The sequence below is a fragment of the Somniosus microcephalus genome, unplaced genomic scaffold (genome assembly GCF_052327205.1).
Source record: "Somniosus microcephalus isolate GS21.2 unplaced genomic scaffold, FLI_Smic_1.0 unresolved_chr1, whole genome shotgun sequence".
Taxonomy (NCBI): domain Eukaryota; kingdom Metazoa; phylum Chordata; class Chondrichthyes; order Squaliformes; family Somniosidae; genus Somniosus; species Somniosus microcephalus.
The window spans coordinates 14,350,617-14,355,569 of NW_028225179.1; the positions used below are offsets into that span (position 1 = coordinate 14,350,617).

The 4,953-nt window shown below is 45.2% G+C and overlaps 3 non-coding genes across 3 annotated transcripts; 2 read left to right on the forward strand and 1 right to left on the reverse strand.

The window, feature by feature from the left end:
* The first annotated feature begins 1,182 nt into the window (after positions 1 to 1,182).
* Positions 1,183 to 1,272, forward strand: trnap-agg (transfer RNA proline (anticodon AGG)). The gene is given in 2 exon segments: positions 1,183 to 1,218; positions 1,237 to 1,272. It is a non-coding gene; the product is annotated as a tRNA-Pro (tRNA).
* Positions 1,273 to 2,544: 1,272 nt separating this feature from the next.
* trnar-ucg (transfer RNA arginine (anticodon UCG)) lies at positions 2,545 to 2,634 on the reverse strand. The gene is given in 2 exon segments: positions 2,545 to 2,580; positions 2,598 to 2,634. It is a non-coding gene; the product is annotated as a tRNA-Arg (tRNA).
* A 1,809-nt stretch (positions 2,635 to 4,443) lies between these two features.
* trnap-agg (transfer RNA proline (anticodon AGG)) lies at positions 4,444 to 4,533 on the forward strand. Its single transcript is given in 2 exon segments — positions 4,444 to 4,479; positions 4,498 to 4,533. It is a non-coding gene; the product is annotated as a tRNA-Pro (tRNA).
* The last annotated feature ends 420 nt before the right edge of the window (positions 4,534 to 4,953 follow it).

The window sequence follows — 4,953 nt, forward strand, 5'->3', positions numbered from 1 at the left end:
GAGTCTAGGTGTCAGCCGTGGCTCAGCGGCAGCAAAGTCAAGCACCACTCCAGAGACTTGAGCACATAATCCAGGCTGACACTCCAGTGCAGTAATGACGTAGTGCTGCACTGTTGGTGCCTCCGTCTTTCTAGTAAGACGTTAAACCGGGCCCTCGGATCCCATGAGAGTATGCCGAAAAGAACGAGGATGTCTCGCCCATTATTTATATCTCAACCAAAGACACTAAAGCAGAAAATCTCGTCATTAAGGTTGATAAATATGTTTGAAATTACATTGCCTCCTAAAGGAGAAATTTATGTTTCTGCTCCCTAATCATTTGGCTCTGGTCCCGCTACTCTTTAATTCGGTGACAATCTCAGCAGAAGAAAGGAGGAGTTCGACAATCTCCGAATCGCGATCACTGCTCCAACTTCATTCAAGAAGTTGAAGAATTGCAGTGGTCTCTTTTAATTTTAACAAGATATGAGTAATGCATGGGGCACAGACCAGGAGCACCAGAGCGCCTCTGACGAAATTGCATTTGAAAGCTTATTTTAGACAAGATTCAGTTAAATGCTCGGAAAGTGTACCAGTATCAAACGTAATAACGACGAGGATGGGAGCTGCACCCTCGCGTACAGATCGGCAATAGATTAACTGTCTGTCGCCTTAACCTTTCGGCCACCTCGACTCAACCATATACTGCTCTCAGCCATTTCATTTCCTGCTTTTTGCATCCAAGCAGAAATACCCTGAAAGAAAGTCCACTTCACCGCTTATCCTGCCCGTGCACCCAGATCAACAATGTTGAAAATGTACGATCAGCTTAATGTAAGCAAAAGGCCTTCCACTGCTTCAGTTGAGGGACTGTCAAAAATTGTCGGTTTGAAGCCAGATTCGGAACAGAAAAAGTGTCGCCCAGTTAATTAAACGACCGCAGCAGGACTCAAACCTGCAATCTTCTGATAACTGAAAAACTCGCTAACCGAATTCAGACGCCTTACCCATTAGGCCACGCAGCCGCAGATGCTGCTGAGCTTCTTTTTATGGGGAGAATTGTGAGCAGATTCAAGGAAACTGCTCGCAAAAAGAAGCGGATTGAGGAAAAGTTAAACATTTTAACTGAATGAACAGGACTTCTGCGAGCTGGGTTTGCACCAGCGCAGGGAATCGCAATGCAACTTAAACCATAACATCGGCGGCTCGTTGGTCTAGGGGTATGATTCTCGCTTAGGGAATTTCCATGGCTTAAATTGCGAGAGGTCCCGGGTTCAAATCCCGGACGAGCCCCGCCGCATTTAGTTGAATTCAACACCTCGGTCATGAAAACTGAAATCGTTCTCCTTTAAAAAAAACGGAATGATCCGGGACTGTGAGCTCTGCCATTTCAAACAGAAACAGAATGATCCGGGACTGTGAGCACTCTCTTTTTAAACAGACCCAGAGTGATTAACAACTGACCACGACCCATTCCATTATAGACAGGCCTGATTTTCAATGCTTATGAAATCGATGGCAACATATATCGGACTGTTTCTATAACAGGCGGCCGATTACGATGCCCGCTTTTCTGTTGGGTGACAAATTGAAAGTTTACTCCATTGTAATTTTCCCTTTATCTCCGTCATTTCTCTCCAGCCAAATGAACTGAGTCTAGGTGTCAGCCGTGGCTCAGCGGCAGCAAAGTCAAGCAGCACTCCAGAGACTTGAGCACATAATCCAGGCTGACACTCCAGTGCAGTAATGACGTAGTGCTGCACTGTTGGTGCCTCCGTCTTTCTAGTAAGACGTTAAACCGGGCCCTCGGATCCCCTGAGAGTATGCCGAAAAGAACGAGGATGTCTCGCCCATTATTTATATCTCAACCAAAGACACTAAAGCAGAAAATCTCGTCATTAAGGTTGATAAATATTTTTGAAATTACATTGCCTCCTAAAGGAGAAATTTATGTTTCTGCTCCCTAATCATTTGGCTCTGGTCCCGCTACTCTTTAATTCGGTGACAATCTCAGCAGAAGAAAGGAGGAGTTCGACAATCTCCGAATCGCGATCACTGCTCCAACTTCATTCAAGAAGTTGAAGAATTGCAGTGGTCTCTTTTAATTTTAACAAGATATGAGTAATGCATGGGGCACAGACCAGGAGCACCAGAGCGCCTCTGACGAAATTGCATTTGAAAGCTTATTTTAGACAAGATTCAGTTAAATGCTCGGAAAGTGTACCAGTATCAAACGTAATAACGACGAGGATGGGAGCTGCACCCTCGCGTACAGATCGGCAATAGATTAACTGTCTATCGCCTTAACCTTTCGGCCACCTCGACTCAACCATATACTGCTCTCAGCCATTTCATTTCCTGCTTTTTGCATCCAAGCAGAAATACCCTGAAAGAAAGTCCACTTCACCGCTTATCCTGCCCGTGCACCCAGATCAACAATGTTGAAAATGTACAATCAGCTTAATGTAAGCAAAAGGCCTTCCACTGCTTCAGTTGAGGGACTGTCAAAAATGGTCGGTTTGAAGCCAGATTCGGAACAGAAAAAGTGTCGCCCAGTTAATTAAACGACTGCGGCAGGACTCGAACCTGCAATCTTCTGATGACTGAATAACTCATAACCGAAGTCAGACGCCTTATCCATTAGGCCACGCAGCCGCTGATACTGCTGGTTGTCTTTTTATGGGGAGAATTGTGAGCAGATTCAAGGAAACTGCTCGCAAAAAGAAGCGGATTGAGGAAAAGTTAAACATTTTAACCGAATGAACAGGACTTCTGCGAGCTGGGTTTGCACCAGCGCAGGGAATCACAATGCAACTTGAAGCAGAGCATCGGTGGTTCGTTGGTCTAGGGGTATGACTCTCGCTTAGGGAATTTCCGTGGCTTAAAATGCGAGACGTCCCGGGTTCAAATCCCGGACTGAGCCCCGCCCCGACTAAACTCAACACCTCGGTCATGAAAGCTGAAACCGTTCTACTTTAAAAAAATACGGAATTAATCGGGACTGTGAGCTCTGCCATTTTAAACAGAAACAGAATGATCCGGGAATGTGAGCACTCCCGGTTTAAATAGACCCAGAGTGATTAACAACTGACCACGACCCATTCCATTATAGACAGGCCTGATTTTCAATGCTTATGAAATCGATGGCAACATAAATCGGACTGTTTCTATAACAGGCGGCCGATTACGATGCCCGCTTTTCTGTTGGGTGACAAATTGAAAGTTTACTCCATTGTAATTTTTCCCTTTATCTCCGTCATTTCTCTCCAGCCAAATGAACTGAGTCTAGGTGTCAGCCGTGGCTCAGCGGCAGCAAAGTCAAGCACCACTCCAGAGACTTGAGCAGATAATCCAGGCAGACACCCCAGTGCAGTAATGAGGTAGTGCTGCACTGTTGGTGCCTCCGTCTTTCTAGTAAGACGTTAAACCGGGTCCTCCGATCCCATGAGAGTATGCCGAAAAGAACGAGGGATGTCTCGCCCCTTATTTATATCTCAACCAAAGACACTAAAACAGAAAATCTCGTCATTAAGGTTGATAAATATTTTTGAAATTACATTGCCTCCTAAAGGAGAAATTTATGTTTCTGCTCCCTAATCATTTGCCTCTGGTCCCGCTACTCTTTCATTCGGTGACAATGTCAGCAGAAGAAAGGAGGAGTTCGACAATCTCCGAATCGCGATCACTGCTCCAACTTCATTCAAGAAGTTGAAGAATTGCAGTGGTCTCTTTTAATTTTAACAAGATATGAGTAATGCATGGGGCACAGACCAGGAGCACCAGAGCGACTCTGACGAAATTGCATTTGAAAGCTTATTTTAGGCAAGATTCAGTTAAATGCTCGGAAATTGTACCAGTATCAAACGTAATAATGACGAGAATGGGAGCTGAACCCTCGCGTACAGATCGGCAATAGATTAACAGTCTATCGCCTTAACCTTTCGGCCACCTCGACTCAACCATATACCGCTCTCAGCCATTCCATTTCCTGCTTTTTGCATCTAAGCAGAAATACCCTGAAAGAAAGTCCACTTCACCGCTTATCCTGCCCGTGCACCCAGATCTACAATGTTGAAAATGTACAATCAGCTTAATGTAAGCAAAAGGCCTTCCACTGCTTCAGCTGAGGGACTGTCAAAAATTGTCGGTTTGAAGCCAGATTCGGAACAGAAGAAGTATCGCCCAGTTAATTAAACGACCGCAGCAGGACTCAAACCTGCAATCTTCTGATAACTGAAAAACTCGCTAACCGAATTCAGACGCCTTACCCATTAGGCCACGCAGCCGCAGATGCTGCTGAGCTTCTTTTTATGGGGAGAATTGTGAGCAGATTCAAGGAAACTGCTCGCAAAAAGAAGCGGATTGAGGAAAAGTTAAACATTTTAACTGAATGAACAGGACTTCTGCGAGCTGGGTTTGCACCAGCGCAGGGAATCGCAATGCAACTTAAACCATAACATCGGCGGCTCGTTGGTCTAGGGGTATGATTCTCGCTTAGGGAATTTCCATGGCTTAAATTGCGAGAGGTCCCGGGTTCAAATCCCGGACGAGCCCCGCCACATTTAGTTGAATTCAACACCTCGGTCATGAAAACTGAAATCGTTCTCCTTTAAAAAAAACGGAATGATCCGGGACTGTGAGCTCTGCCATTTCAAACAGAAACAGAATGATCCGGGACTGTGAGCACTCTCTTTTTAAACAGACCCAGAGTGATTAACAACTGACCACGACCCATTCCATTATAGACAGTCCTGATTTTCAATGCTTATGAAATCGATGGCAACATATATCGGACTGTTTCTATAACAGGCGGCCGATTACGATGCCCGCTTTTCTGTTGGGTGACAAATTGAAAGTTTACTCCATTGTAATTTTCCCTTTATCTCCGTCATTTCTCTCCAGCCAAATGAACTGAGTCTAGGTGTCAGCCGTGGCTCAGCGGCAGCAAAGTCAAGCACCACTCCAGAGACTTGA